This window comes from Loxodonta africana, chromosome 7 (genome assembly GCF_030014295.1).
Source record: "Loxodonta africana isolate mLoxAfr1 chromosome 7, mLoxAfr1.hap2, whole genome shotgun sequence".
NCBI classification, from domain to species: Eukaryota; Metazoa; Chordata; class Mammalia; order Proboscidea; family Elephantidae; genus Loxodonta; species Loxodonta africana.
In genome coordinates, this window is record NC_087348.1 from 28,840,241 (window position 1) to 28,857,502 (window position 17,262).

The following is a 17,262-nucleotide window of genomic DNA, read 5'->3' on the forward strand; positions in this document are numbered from 1 at the left end:
GTAACCTTTTGAGACTAGTTTTTTTTTTTTTTTCACTTATAAAGATAATACTCTAGAGGTTCATCTGAAATGTTGCAAGTTGACCAGTGCTGTTGAACCAAATACAGCAAGGAATGGATATTATTAAATGAAATCTGAGATGAAATTGTTACTTTTTACTCTATAGCACTCTAGAATAGTATTCCATTGTACCATAATTTGTTCATCCACCTCTGAAGAACATGTGAGGTGTTCCCAGTCCAAAGATAATTGCACCCAAAAATCTAAACAAGAAACAGAGTCCCTGGGTGGTGCAAATGGTTAAGCGCTCAACTATTAGACAAAAGGTTGATAATTAAAACCCACAAGAGGACCCTTGGAAGACAAGCCTGGAGACCTGCTACTGAAAGGTTACAGCCTTGGAAACCCTATGGAGCGGTTGTACTCCATGAGTCAGAATCAACTCGAGGACAACAAATGATAGCAAGAAGAAACAGAATAAATAGTGTCCAAAGACAACTATTGAAAGATAATTATAAACTGATCCATTATAAACATTCGTGTATAGGTTTTAGTGTGACCATAAGTCTTCATATCTCTAAAGTCGGATTACTTGGTCACATGGTAGGCGTGTGCTTAACTTTATAAAAAACTGACAAACTATTTTCTAGATTAGTTATGCTGTTTTACATTTCCACCAGCAATGTATAACAATTTCAGTCTTTCTGCATCTGTGTTAGTACTTGTATTCTCAATATACTGAAGAAAGACTTAGTAATGTGCTCCCATGAATATTACAGCCTAGAAAATCCTATGGGGCAGTTCTACTTTGTCATATGAGGTTGTTATAAGTTGAAAACCAACTTAAAGGCAACTAACAACAATAATTAGGTGTGTAGTGTTACCTCATCATTATTCTAATTTGCATTTTCCAAAGTCTAATGATTTTGAATTTTTTTTTTTTTTTCTATATGCTTTGTATTCTTTTTGGTGTCTGGTCAAGTTTTTGTCCATTTTTTAAGAATATAATTTTTTTTCTTATTGTTAAAGTTTGAGAGTTGTTACATATTCTAGGTAGAAATCCTTTGTTGGATACGAAATTTGAAAATATTTTCCCTCAGCCTATAATTTGTCTTTTCATTCTCATATCGGTGTTTTTTGCAGAGCAAAGGTTTTTAATTTCGAATAAGTCTACTTTATCCATTAATTTTGAGAGAAAAGCCGGATATGAATTTTAAATAGCTGGAATTATATGTTTTATACATAGTTTTATGGCTTTGAGGACACAGACTTTAGAGAATTCCTACTGTGCTTCTTATTCATGGGATCAAACAAGCAACTAAAGGAAACAAGAAAACTCCCTTTTCTCTGTGTCATTTTGGTAATGCTCACTAACTCACTAGGAAAGTATGGGCATTCTATGTATCCTGTTGTTCTTCAGACCTTTAACAGAATAATAACTAACCTCATTAAAGGATTTTTGTTAGTTACTGTCAAGTCAATCATGCTTATTATTGAAAACATGAAAAAACTCATTGAAGGAAATTATTCCAACATCACAGCAATGATTACATTTAATGTATTATGTGTCATTCTAGGTTTTTCTCTGGTTGCACACATGATTTATAAAAGAATAATCTCTACAGAAATCATATTTGGATTTGTACCACTAAAAATTAAACATTCATTGACTAGATATTTATTACCTGCTTTCTGTTTTTTAGGTTTTATTCCAACCACTGTGGATACTTCAGTGAACAAAATAAAACAAAACAAAATACCTCTTCTCATGAATTCTAATGAGATGATATTGTACAATAAAAATCAAGGTTAAAATATGTGGTATATGTGAGACAGTAATAAGTACTATGGACAATATTTACAGTAGGGTAAGAATGATTTAGTGCTGGACCAGGCAGTGTTTTGTAATGTTGAACACAGGGCCTCTATGAGTCAGAACCGACGCCATGGCATCTAACAACCACCACCACAAGAATGATTGGTGGGTGAGGGATGGAACTCCATCTTTATATTGGGTGGCCGGAATAGGCCTCACTGAGCTGATATTTCAGCTAAGACATGCTGGAAATGAGAGAATGAACCATGCAAATATTAAGGGCAAGAACATCTGAGGCATAGAGAACAACCATCGCAAAGTTACTGAGGCAAGAGTAAGCCTGGAGAATTCTAGGAACAGCAAATTGGCCAGTGTTGTTGAACCAAGTACAATAAGGAACAGATATTATCAAATGAAGCCTGAGAGGAAATGGACTATGTCATGTAGTGGTCTTGCATGCTGTCATAAGGACTTTGGCTTTTATGCAGTAAAATTGGAAGATATCAGAGCCATTACTGGTTCCCAGATTTCTTACATCTCCTTGTCTTCTTAAACATCTAATCTTCCATAACTTAAAATGGCAACTGTGAAATTAGTTACTGATCTTGAAATATGATATTAAAGAACCTTGTTATTCATGTATGGCTTACAGATGAGTAAAAGTGGTAGTGATAACTTTCACCTAATTTCGTTTAATAGATGGGAGTTGTCTAGGGGCCTGTATCCCTGTCTGAAGCTGCGTGCTGGAATTTGGTTCCAAGTATATTGCTAAACTCCACTGTTTATGTAAGTGAACTGGAACATAAACAGAACCAACCTCTTGGAATCAGAAACTCTTGCTTGAGTGGAAGACAGAAATATCCACAATGTTTTAATAAACTGAAAATCTTAAGTCTGAAAAACCAGGGTAAAAATTTCTCTACAGATGAAAAACCACATACCATCCTGAATCAAAAAGTAATCATGAAATGATTCCATAAATAAGCCCTTACAACAGTAAATCCCGTTGAAGATGACCTCAGATAACACTTAAGGGAAACTGAGGACAAAATAATTAGCAGACTCCAGCACATCAAATTTATGAAAGTACAGATAAAAAACAACGTGAAAAATATTTTAATCTTTGGGATTTTTATTCTTGAAATAGATAAATGTAGATATAGCTTTCATGAGGTAAGACATTATAAACACAGAACATGATTTTTCACTTAATGTTAGAATCTCAGAGGTGTACCGTTGTTGAAGGGGTAAAAGCCATGGGAGAAGTCCTGAAAGAAAGGAGGAAGTTCAGTTATCCAGAGAGATCAGTGATGATCTCTGAACTGAAAATAAATGTTGAATACATTGTCTTCACTTGACTCATTTCATCCTACTGTAGATATCTAAGGCAATCCAGTTTGAATCTAAAAGGATTCAAATTTGAAAAGTCTGGAAAAAAATAATTTTCAGATAGTTATTTTAACAGAAGTAAGGTAAAATGGCATCCTTCTCCTTCTTGTTGGGCCTTCAATTTTGGAGAATGATCAAAGTCTGACCCAGGGATATCTGGGGCAGGAAAACATTAAGTCTTAAGGAATCACTGCTAAGGGTGGTTGAATAGTGACAAGCAAAAAGAAGATGTAAGTTGTGCTGAAACGGAGATATTTTAGGGACAGGAGTATCAAAAGATTGAATGTGATGCCCAAAGCATGAGAAAGGACTGGATATTTGCTTACCAAACCCATTTCCTCTTCTTCCAGTCAAGCTAGACTACATTTCTTAGACTCCCTGCAGTTAGTCTTGTTTGATTTCTAGCCAATGGAATATGAGGGGGATAGATGTGTGACACCTTCAGGTCTGGCCCATAAAACTTTCAATATGCATTCTAAGCTTTCCTCTTCTGCAGCCTCTTGAAATCTTCAGAATCCAAGATATCAACTTCAGGTATCTTGCAGAAGAGAAGCAAAACCTTAGAAACCTCGTGATGATAGTGAAGTCACATTCTGGAAAGAGCCAGGACCCCTGTACCACTACTTAGATGGTGTCTACCCACTGATGTATAAAAAAATGTGGACTTCGAACAGTGAAGAAATAAACTTCTATCACAGAGGCTGGAAAACTACCATCTGCAAAGCAAGTCTAGCCTATGGCTTATTCTTGTAAAGTTTTATTGGAACAGAGTTATGCCTATTGATTTACGTATTGCCTGTGGCAGCTTTCATACTACAACAACTGAGTTGACTATGTGATCAAACTGTATGGTCCACAAAGCCTAAAATAGTTACTACATGGCTCTTGACAGAAAAAAGAAAAAAAAAATTGCTAACATTTGTTCTACTTCATCAAGCCACTGAGATTGTGAAGTTTGTGTCTTAATGCATGATGAAAAATTAAATAATAAATGTACTATCTTTCCTATAAACCTGTATTATAGACATGAAAAATATAATAACCTCAAGAATATTCTCAAATTCAACGATAAATATGAGCATTGAATAGCATTGTGCCCATATTTGGAAGAGAAATGTAAATGGTATTCTCTAAAGAATGGTACGAGTAGAAAATGAACTCACAATATAATGTTAAATGAAAAGGGAGGATAATAAACCATATAAACTACAATACTTATTGTGTGAACATATGCTCATAAATATATGCACATATACAAAAAAAAAAAAAGAAAAACAAAAACAAAAAAACCTGTTGCAGTCAAGTTGATTTCAACTCAGAGAGAGCCTGTAGCACAGAGTAGAACTGCCCACAGATTTTCCAAGAAGTCACTGGTGAATTCGAACTCCCAGTCATTTGGTTAGCAGCCAAGCTCTTAACCACTGCATTACCAGGGCTCCTATGCCCGTATAAAACTAAAACCAAACCCATTGCCGTCGAGTCGATTCCAATTCATAGCGATCCTATAGGACAGAGTAGAACTGCCGCATAGAGTTTCCAAGGAACACCTGGTAGATTCAAACTGCCGACCTTTCGGTTAGCAACCATAGCTCTTAACCACTACACCACCAGGGTTTCCTATTCCCATATAGGAGATGAGAAAACAAAAATACAACTAAGATTGGTAGTAGTTATCTCTGGATTGGGAAAAAAAAAATAATAATTGATAGTAGTTATCTCTGTATTTTTGCACAACAGCTGATTTTTTCTTTCCTTTGTGTTTCTGTTATTTGGCTGGTATCAAAAACAAACATATATTAATCTGGTTTAACTAAAAAAAAAATAAATAAAGATCTATGGGTTAAACTTGGTGATGAAGTTATTCCTCAATCTTTAGAAGTAATTGTATGCAACCAAAAAATCACATGGGAGTGTTGTGTCACCTAATTGCCCCATTTGTGGCCTCCAATGCAAAACATCAATGATATTCTCTAGGGTCCATATCCCCACAGCCCTGGTGGCACAGCATGGTGCCAGGATTCAGTTCTTAGGTCTGCCTTTCTCCCTGCTATCTCTGAGTATACTTAATAGATTGAACGGTAGTAGCCCTTTACACAAAATATTGTTTTAAATATACTGTAAACTCTTGCTACTTTATTCAGGTTTGATACTATTCTCAACAAGATTAGTTGAATTCTCTGCAGGAACTTTCCTGAAGTCCATTAATCATAACATAGAAGCTTCAATAAATGAATAAGTTAAATACTCCACTTAGGTAAGTTGATTCAATTTTTGTTGTATTTCACTTTAGAAGGATAATAATGCATTCCAAGTAAGTTTTGCAGGAGGCAAAAACATGTACAAATCCAGCTGGATGATGTGCACTTTGTTCCTTAATGCAGATGGTTGAGGGCTTTAGAGGTTGTGTATAGATCATCCTTCCTTTCCAGTGACATTCATCCTGGTTTTCTAACTGTACATCCATGGTGTACTCAGCACCTTAATGGGCACTTTAGAATCTAGAAAATTATAAAGTATGGGCATTGTCCTTAAAAAAAATCAATTTTAGGAAGAATTTGGCAGTAACATACATAATTGGAAATGATGCAATACAACATTCAATTCCTGTCTGTTATTAAAATTAAAGCTTGTGTCTATAAAGCGGAGAGAAATTTTATAATAAAATGAATAACGTGTTTCCTAGTATTACAGGTTTGTGACAGAAACATTGCCTAATGTTTTCAGTTGTAAGTGGGAAAATAAAGCATTACACAAGAGGGAATAATTTGGATATTTCAACTTTATATAAATGAGCACGTGCTGTTGAACAGAGCTGGATAAATTCTACATTGCTGGAGAAGAATGATTTAGTGGTAATGAGGATGCATATATAGACCAGGGAAAGCTCTGGAAAAGGTAGGCTGAACAATGTAGATTTCGTGAATTCGTTAATAAGAAACAGTTGGAAAATTAAAAGCCATTTACTATCAGGAAAAAATCACAATGGAAAATTATTCTGGAAATGTTGTGCAGAATATTTTAAAGTGGAGGACTCGGACTGTGAATCCAAATCCAAAAATGTTGCTGTGGAGCCAATTCCAACTCATAGTGACCCCACAAGGCAGAGTACAACTACCCCATAGGACCCAAGGCTGTAAATCTTTACAGTAACAGACTTCCACACCTTTCTCCTGTGAAGTGGCTGTGACTTAAAACCACTGACTTTTCAGATAGCAGCCAAGTACTTAGCCACTGTGACACCAAGGCTCTCTCAGCCTGTGAATAAGTGGTCATAGTTTACCTAAGTAGCAATCAAGATAGTTTAGAATGGTAGCAGAGAGACTGTTGAGGAATTAGTCTTTGGAAGGCATCTTTCTTACAGTAATGAACCTGAGAAAACTAGAGAGGGATAAGAAAGCATAAACAACACTGAGGAAAAAGGAAACCAGGTAGAAATGATGTCCAGACCTTATTGACTCATATACTCATACATTCCTTTATTGAATAAATATTAGTGAGTATATATTATGTCTTAGTGTCCCATTTGGGATGCAGAAGCAAACAAAACAAACAATAATTCTTAGTCTAGTGACCTTTATTGTGAAACAGAAAATGATAAAATATGTGCTAAAAATACGTAAAATGCGTACCATGTTGCATGTGTTGTATTTATGTTGACAGTTGAGTTCTAGGTTCCCGTAGTTGAACAGGTGAGCCAGAAAAGATACTGCTGAACCTCATGATGTGTATTTTCTTCAACACAAACATTTTCACTAAACTCAGGTTCATGGGAAGAGCCAGGATGGCCCTCTCAGAAAGCCAGCTGCTTCTGATGATACTGAATATGGTCATTTGAAATATAAAAGGGTCAACTCTATTTTTGTTCTTTCTCTCTCAACTTTCTTCTTTAAATTATTACTCTAAAAAATGAACATTCAGTGTACAACTGGGATATTAGTAAGTCCTAACATGAAATAATGAAACTGTAGATATTAAGCATTTTTAATAACTGTCTTTGATGACAATAAGTTTCTCAGTGTTTCTTCATTGTGTTCTAATTCACATTTTGCTTTTGAGAATCAACTATCCTATTTTCTCAACAGGAACCAAGAAAATCAGAGTGCTAGAGCCATATTCATGCTCTTGGGCTTCTCAGAATATCCGGACCTCCAGGTGCAACTCTTTTTTTTAATTTTTATTGTGCTTTATGTGAAAGTTTGCTGTATACTCTTAATAGCTCTCCCTGTAATGAGTTAGCAAACTCCTTCCCTCCACTCTCTCTTTTCATGTCCATTCCATCAGCTTCTGACCCCCTCTCATCCCCCCTCCAGACAGGAGATGCCAGCATAGTCCCATGTGTCTACTTGATCCAAGAAGCTCCTTCTTCACCAGCATCTTTTTCTACTGCATTGTCCAGTCCAATCCCTATCTGAAGAGTTGGCTTTGGGAATGGTTCCTGTCTTGGGCTAACAGAACCTCTGGGGACCATGAAAACCAGGGTCCTTCTAGTCTCAGTCAGACCAATAAGTCTGGTCTTATTACGAGAATTTGGGGTCTGCATCCCACTGCTCTCCTGCTCCTGCAGGGATTCTCTGTTGTGGTCCCTGTCAGGGCAGTCATCGGTTGTAGCTGGCCACCATCTAGTTCTTTTGGTCTAAGGCTGATGTAGTCTCTGGTTTATGTGGCCCTTTCTGTCTCTTGGGCTCGTAATTACCTTGTGTCTTTAGTGTTCTTCATTCTCCTTTGCTCCACGTGGGTTGAGACCAATTGATGAATCTTAGATGGCCGCTTACTAGAGTTTAAGACCAAGATGCCACTCTCCAAAGTGGGATGCAGAATGCTTTCTTAATAGATTTTCTATTCCAATTGACTTAGATGTCCCCTGAGACCATGGTCCCCAGATCCCCATTCCTGCTATGCTGGCCTTCGAAGCATTCAGTTTATTCAGGAAACATCTTTGCTTTTGTTTTAGTCCAGTTATGCTGACCCCTTCTGTACTGTGTGCTGTCTTTCCCTTCACCAGGTGCCCCTTTTCATGGTCTTCCTGACCATCTACACAGTCACTGTCATCGGGAACCTGGGCATGATTGTGATCATCAGGATCAACCCCAAACTCCACATCCCCATGTACTTTTTCCTCAGCCACTTGTCCTTTGTTGATTTCTGTTACTCTTCAGTAGTTACACCCAAACTATTAGAAAACTTGGTTGTGGAAGACAGAACAATCTCCTTCACAGGGTGCCTCACCCAATTCTTCTTGGCTTGCATATTTGTGGTGACCGAAACATTCATGTTGGCAGCAATGGCTTATGATCGATTTGTAGCAGTTTGTAACCCTTTGCTCTATAAGGTTGCAATGTCCCCGAAGTTTTGTTTCCTGTTGGTGACTGCCTCATATGCTTGGGGTATACTCTGTTCCTTGACATTCACCTACTTTCTGTTGACATTATCCTTTTGTGAGACCAACTTCATAAACAACTTTCTCTGTGAGCATGCTGCCATTGTTGCTGTGTCCTGCTCTGACCCCTACATTAGTCAGAAGATCATTTTAGTGTCAGCCACATTCAATGAAATAAGCAGCCTCATGATCATTCTTACATCTTATATTTTCATTTTTATCACTATCACGAAGATGCCTTCAACTGGGAGGCGCCACAAAGCCATCTCCACCTGTGCCTACCACCTAACTACCATTACCATCTTCCATGGAAACATCCTTTTTCTCTACTGAGTGCCTAATTCCAAGGGTTCATGGCTCATGGTCAAGGTGGCCTCTGTGTTTTACACGGTAGTCATCCCCATGCTGAACCCCCTGATCTACAGCCTCAGGAACAAAGATGTGAAGGAGGCAGTAAGAAAGTTAGTACAAAGTTACCCTGTCACAAACTGCAAAGTCTGTAAAGATTTATTTGTTCATTTTCAGAGAATGTAGAAAATTGTCCAAGTATTCTAGCTGATTTATTTATTCACATTCCTTTTCAAATAGCAAAGCAGTGCACGTGTCTAATGTAACTCCCCATTTGATTGATCATCCAATACCAATGTTCTTTAAAGATAAGTAAATTAGTTGAAAAAGAATTAGCAACACAGTTATTAAAGCTCAATCTATTTAAATTAAGGTTTCTGAATCAGAGTTAGGCAAATGAAGATTTCTGAGTTAGTACAAATGGCAATGTGGTTACCCATGTAAACGAAGTCTTTCTGAATATGGGTTTATAGAGATGTTCTGAAAATGAATAGCTTAGCAGGAGAGAGGATATATCATAGCATAATAGAGTAAACATAATAAACAAAGGTCTGTTCAACCCTGAGGCACAAAATATATTGAAAATATGAATTTCATTTCACATTTTAAAGTGCACATAAGACATATCTCTGCCTGAACAGTCCAAAATATGGATTGTTTAAATTTTATTTGGTCATGTAAATTTTATTTTATCTCTGTATACTAAGACAGTAAAACATGTTATGATCTGCTAATATCTGAGGTCATCTGATCTAGCCTGATCTTGGCTGATGAATTCGACTCAGGACAATAAGTGTATACGTTCATTGGGCAGCTGTTTCATGTATCTATGATCCTTCTTGGACCACTGGGGTAGCTAGAGTATATTCTTCCAACGTCAGTGCCTGAGTCACAAAAGGAAACATGCATTAACAAAAGCTTTTCAAGCAACTGTTTTTGTTATATTCTATAGTCAATGTGAATCACAGAGCTGAGACCAAAGTCAAAGGTTTGAGGAAGGATATCTGCCTCTTGCAGAGCTTAAAAGTTACATGGCAAGGAGCACAGATACAGAGGGGAATGAAAAATAGGATCCAATATCTCAATCTACTTAAGTTTATGGTAAATATTATCTCATGGAAAATATCCTTCTTTGATATTCCAAATAAATATGACATAACTGTAATTGGTTTGACACAGTCTTTATGAATTAATGGATCATTTGATTCACTTACTGAAATGACTGTCTTTGGGGAGTGATACTGTATCGTGATTGAAGATAGATGATGTCTTGGTAAATTTCCAGGTATCATAATCGTAATCTATCTGCAAACCGAAATGTTGCTTGCTTTGTCTAAAGCTTGAGCATTTTTTTTCTACTTAAAAATTTGTATTTTCTCTTTATAGAAATTGTTACTAGCAATAGTGGTTAAGAGCTTGGCTACTAACCAATAGATTGATAGTTTGAATCCATCAGCTGCTAGCTTCTTGGAAACTTATGGGGCAGCTCTATTCAGTCCTACTGGATTGATATGAGTCAGAATTGACTCAACAGCAACAGGAAGCAATTTCTGTATTCTATTCTGATTGCTTAGCAATATATATAATACTGTTTTCAACATGCTATAATATATAAATATAGCATTATGTTTTTTAGTTAATTTTGAATTGTCATCATGTGCCATACATACTCAACAAAATGTTCCAGGGGAATATTTTAATACTTTGTCCAGTATTACTATAAGCATCATAGCTCTCTTGATTATAATTTGCATAGAATATCTTTTTCCATCCATTCATATTCAACCCATTTTTATCTTTGGGTCTCAAGTATCATAAAGATAGCATATAGTTGGATCATTTTTCTTCCATTCTTCCAATCTCTTTCCTTTTGTGTTTATTGATTTTTTTCTAGTGTACCATTTTGATTTCATTGTCATTATTTTTCTGTATTTTTTAAAATTATTTTATTAGTGATTACCTCAGGGATTAAAATAAATATCCTCAATTTACAGCAACCTAGTTTGAATTCATCCCAACTCAGCTTCACAAACAGAAAACTTTTAAATTAAAATATCACTTTAATAGAAATATCAAATATAAAAAAAAGCCGGTTGTAAAAAATAAAAACTAAATATAAAGAATAAAATTACCAACTTTTTTAAGACCTTAGAGTGGAAACTTCAAAATATCACTGAGAAAAATTTAAGACAAACTAAGTGGAGAGATGTAGCATACGCAGTGATCAAAATTCAATATTACTAAGATGAAAATTCTCCCAAAATTACTCATTTAATACAACCCCAATCAAAATCGAAAGTTATCTGAAACAACTGACATAAATCAAAACCAAACCCAGTGCCATCCAATTGTTTCTGACTTATAGTGACCCTGTAGGACACAGCAGAACTATCCTATTGGGTTTCAAAGGAGTGCTTGGTGGATTCAAACTGCTGACCTTTCTGGTTAACAGCTGAACTCTTAACCACTGTGCCACCAGGGTTTGAGTTATGTATAAAAATGAAAAATGTCCAAAATACCCAAAAGTATTTTAAAAAGGAAGAACATAGTTGGAGGATTTGAAGATTTATTGAAAACAACAGTAAACGAGGTTGTGTGGTTTTAGCAAAAAGAGAGAAAAGTGTAAATAAAATAGAGTTCAGATATAAACCAGTAAATAACTGATTTTTAAAACATGCCATGAAAAACACGGTAATTGAATGGAAGAAAAAAATCTTGCTCTTTAGTCACCCCCATTAAAAAAAAAAATGTAAATGTGTTACATACTTCAACAAACATCTCCAGCTACTGGAAGAAAGTATAGAAGACTATCCTTGTGACAACTGATAAATGTGACTTCATCAAAAATAAAAACTTCCTATCACCAAAAGATATCGTCAAGAACAGGAATCGGAAGTCCACAGATTAGAAGTAAATATCTGCAGACTGGGAGTAATATTCACGATACATATGCTGTTAATTACACAGAATATATAAAGGAGCCCATGAAATCATTAATAACAAGACAATCAACCAAATTAAAATTGGTTAATGTATAGTCATTTCACAAGAACTTGGAGATCTTGTGGCACAGCAGTTAAGAGCCTGGCTGCTAACCAAAAGGTCAGCAGTTCAAATCCATCATTATCTGCTCTTTGGAAACCCTGTGGGCAGTTCTAGTCTGCCCTATAGGGTGCTATGAATTGAAATCGACCGGACGACAAAGGATTTTTTTTTTTAATATAGGTAGAGAATAACTCACAAAAAATGTGCCAACATCATAAGTCTTAATGAAAAAGTAAATGGAACATCAATTCACACTAAGTGAATTGCTAAAATTGCTTAGATGGCACTTCACTTAGCTTCTGTTAAAGGTGAAGAAAAACCCTGGCAATGGATAATGGTGATGGTTGTACAACATGATGAACAAAATTAATTTCACTGAATTTTATATGTAAAAAATGTTGAGTGAGATTGGGATTATAACCCTGGCCTCCTAGAGTTGCAATGGGGAGCAAGGACACTGTCTGAGGAGTCTCTGTCTGGGGTGCAATGAACAGAAACCACCATTATCACAAACAACACACTGTAAAGTCTGTGCACACGTCAGAAATGGTTCCCCATGGTCCTTGAGAGTGATAACTTCTCTTACTAACAGGGCTTCAGTCACATCTGTTCTCAGCTTCTCTTCACCATGCTACTCATCCAACAGGAAGTTCTAGAGACCAGGAGACTCACGTTTTCTTTTCCTCAGGGCCTGGATACCTGTCTCTTAGCAGTGACGGGCCTAGCCTACAGCCTGCCCTATCTTCGTTTTTCCAGCCTTTCAACCAGCCTCACAGAGACAGTTTGTGGAAGAAGTCTTGGTCCCCAGAATGGACCCACTTCCTCATCTGGGCCAGGCTCATGGGTGCACAGGGCATGTTCAACAGATGCCATTTGGTCGTGGCAAGAGATGATGAGTTTTCAGCTACCATAAGCAGAAAGGCTTTGAGTCCTCCATCCTCCGTGCTAACTGAGCAGGGATGGATTAACCGGTAATCAAGGTATGTACCACTTACATTAAGCAAGGTATGCATGGGCTTACTTGTGTTTACTTACTAATTTGTAGTAAACAATTTCATATGGGTTTCATCACATCCTAGATTATTGCTTATTGGATAATCCTGCCCTGCTGAACTTCAGGTCCTTTTCCCAGTGCCTTTTCCCTGTGTCAACTAGGAAACAGGGCTGGTACCAGTTACTGCCCAGAGGCAAAGGTGTGACTGAAACGGGCTGGGTCTATTTCCCACCAACTCACCACAGCTTACTGAAAGTGCATTCTTGTCACAATCTAAATACACACCCACACATAAAATCATTCAAAATAGTTTAGATAGGAATGCACACATATTTATTATTAAATAAATGTTCCTGAGGGTGTATGAATTAAAACAACCACTATGATAAAAGAGACAGTCTAAACCTTTAGCAAATGGTCCACCAAATCATCTTTTAGATCCCCCTTATGTACTTTTTTCTGGGGGGGGGGGTTATTTGTTGGCTAGGGCTCAGTAAATGCTACCACCCAGAAAATCAGAGCAATATAAAAAAACAAAAAAACAAAAAAAAACACTAGAATAAATAATTGGCCTTTACCTCAAGAAATGTATGGAGCTCTTTCTGGTATTCATGTATAGTCAATGAATTATATATATAATCAGATGCCTACTGTTGTAAAGTATGTCATCAGATTTTTTTTTTCCAGTCAGTCTCAATTATTGATAATAAACCAAAAAACAACCAAACCCATTGCCGTTGAGTCAATTCCAACTCATAGCAACCCTGTAGGACAGAGTAGAACTGCCCCATAGAGATTCCAAGGAGTGATTGGTTGATTCAAACTGCCACGTTTTGGTTAGCAGCCTGAGCTCTTAACCGCTACTCTACCATGGCTCCTAGCTGATAATAGGTATCATATAAATAATCGGGTCAAAAGAATAAGTTCTAAAGGTTACCTTAGTAAGAATTAACACATTGGGAAATATAGGGAGTAGAGAAATATAAGAAAAAAATGCAAAGCTTTGAACAAATTTTGAAAAAGTGTAAAAGAAGCCTATACTATATTATTCTATACTTACTGATTGGTCCTGAATAAATAATTTAATGGTTATTTGATATCTTCCTTGAATATTAAGGAAGGTTTAACTATCTTTTATATTATCTGTTCAGTGGGCTAATATATGAGCAGCACTTTTCAGGAAAAAATAATTTATTACATTTTTGAAGAAACAATAATTCCAATGTTCAAGCAAGTAGGTTTTCCTCCAGGTAATTGATATTATGCAACGTTTCATTCCTCAAAAAAAAAAAAATTGGAATGATTACCTCTGAGAAGTTGAATATAAAACATAAGAAAGCTAGTGATTTCACCATGACTTGTATGTAAATACAGCAAAGTCTCAGTTTTGTGATGCTTTAATTTTTTCCAAATGCTTTTCCATCCTAGGTAGATATTTGAGGCTTATAATAATCCTGTGAGTTATTAGGATATATTATCATTATTACCATTTTACTGATTGTGAGTGTGATGAGAAAGATAGTGAATTGACTTTCTCAAGATTTTGGTAAAGGGAAGATTAAAAACCAGGTATCTGAACTTTTAAGACATGACTGTCCCATGACATTCTGATTCTTGCTTTGATAAATTTCAGAAAAGAAAAATGCCACCACCACCACCATCACTATCGTAATCTTCATAACCATTATGAACTGTGTATTAAATTCTTGTAGCATATAAAATATTAAATGAGAAGTGATATACACAAATTTGCTTCCATAAACAAAAATGTAAATTGATGAATGTAGAACATCATGTCAGATAATAGATGTAAATGGCTTTATGATATAGAAATACAAGCACAAAAAAGGAACTAAAATTGTTTTTACACATGGGTATGGTTGTTACTAAAACTATACAATGACGTAAATATCAAAAGAACTGCCAACAGAAGTTTTTAGGGAGAAATGAACTAAATAATCTCTGTATGTGAGTCGTCGATTTGGGAATCTGGAATTGGGGGGTTAGGCATTAATGGTTGTGTTGACTGAAGCTCACTTTTCTTGATAATATCAGTTCAAAGGGTTAATTTCAGTTTAGAAAGAGCTAAAGGTGGCAAAGATCAGGCACACTAATGTAAACACAATGGTGTGGACTTAGGGAACCATGAAATAATTGAAATAAATGAATTAATTGCTGATGTCAGATGGATATTGGCTGAACACAAAGGAGACCAGAAAGATATTTACCTGTATTTTGTTGATTATACAAAGGCATTTGAATGTGTGGATCATAACAAATTATGAATTATTTTTCAAAGAATGGGACTTCCAGAGCACTTAATTGTACTCATGTGGAAACCTGTACATAGACCAGAAGGCAGTTGTTTGAACAGAACAAGGGGATATTGCATGGTTTAAAATCAGGAAATGTATGGGTCAGGGCTGTATCATTTCACCACACTTATTCAATCTGTATGCTGAGCAAATAATCCAAGAAATTGGAAAATATGAAGAATAACTGGGCATCAGGTTTGAAGGAAGACTTATTAACAACCTGTAATAAGCAGACGACACTACTTTGCCTGAAGAAAGAGAAGAGGACTTGAAGTACTTACTGATGAAGATCAAAGACCACAGCCTTCAGTATGGATTTCGCTATAACATAAAGATAACAAAAATCCTCACAACTGGGCTGATAAGCAACACTACAACAAGCAGAAAAAATATTGAAGTTGTCAAGGATGTCATTTTACTTGGATCCACAATCAACATCCATGGAAGCAGCAGTCAATAAATCAATGTATTTCATTGGGCAAATCTACTGCAAAAGACCTGATTAAAAAGTAAAGATGTCACTTTGAGGACTAAGGTGTGCCTGATCCAAGTCATGGTATTTTCAGTCATCTCATGAATGAGAAACCTAGCCAATGAATAATGAAGACAGCAGAAGAATCGATGCCTTTGAATTAAGGTGTTGGTGAAGAATATTGGATATACCATAAATACACCAGAAGAATGAACAAATCTGTCTTGGAAGAAGTACAGCCAGAATGCCCCCTAGAAGTGAGGATGGAGAGACTTTGTCTTATGTACTTTGGACATGAGATCAGGAAAGACCATTGCCTGGAGAGGGACATCATGCGAGTCAACAAGAAAGAAGATCCTCAACTAGAGGAATTGACACTCAATGACTGCAACAATGGGCTCAAACATAGCGATGATTGTGAGAATTGTGCAGGACTGGTCAGTGTTTCATTGTGTTGTACATAGGGTCAGTATGAGTGGGAACCCCACTCAACAGCACCTAACAACAACAATTTTAAAGTCAATAGATATTAACTCACTGAAAAGAGGAGGCTCATTTTTTATCATACTTTAAGAGTGTTAATCGTGGACAGTGTCCTAGAGGTGACACAATTGTGTCAGAAGCAACAATCTAGTCCATTTTTACACATCCCGTGGATTTTCTGTAACTGAGTAAAGTCAAATAACTACTTACCGCAGTGCCTATAAAGTTCTAGACTAAATATTACAGCACTACTGGTATTTCCACAGTCATTATCTGACAAATTGCTTGTAATTAAAATCTGATCATGGAGAATGATAAAAATGCTCTGAGTCTCAAGGACAGTCAGGAACTAGTAGCTAACCACGCAATATTGCTAAGACGTGATTTTAATTCTCTAAGACGGCACAATGCAGGCTTTCTTTCACCTCATCATTCCACAAAACCGTGACTATGTTTTACTCACTTATACAACTCAGTCTAGAACCTAATATATGGAAGAAGATTAACATTCTTTGTTGAATAAATCACTACATTTTCTTACCTGCCACCTACCATGTGTCATTCACTCCACGATTGACCTGACACTCGTCCTCAGAAACTGCATCCTCTTTGTTGTGTCTGACCTTTCCGTAAGCTCTCGTTCCTACATCCTCACTCTGCATTTATCCCCGCTCTCAAAGCAGGGCGGGCCATCTAAAACAGAAATCGGAAACAAGGGTGTCCAAAGACAGTTGAAAAAACAACATCAACAGAAAACGATGTTTTATCTTATAATCACGAAACTCAGAAAAATGCAAAGACGATCTGAAACAGTGGAGCCCTAGTAGCACAGTGGTTAAGAACTCAGCTGCTAACCAACAGCTTGGCAGTTCAAATCCACCAGCCGCTCCTTGGGAACCCCGGGAGGCATCTCTACTCTGTCCTGCTGGGCCGCTACGAGTTGTAAATCAACACTACAGAAGCTTATTTTTTGTGTGTGTGCTTATTTTTTATCTGAAACAGTGTTTGAAATTGAAAAAAAAA

At 36.4% G+C, this 17,262-nt stretch overlaps 1 pseudogene; it reads left to right on the forward strand.

Moving 5' to 3' along the window:
• Nucleotides 1-1,946: 1,946 nt before the first annotated feature.
• Nucleotides 1,947-9,085, forward strand: LOC100666035 (olfactory receptor 5D13-like; annotated as a pseudogene).
• The last annotated feature ends 8,177 nt before the right edge of the window (nucleotides 9,086-17,262 follow it).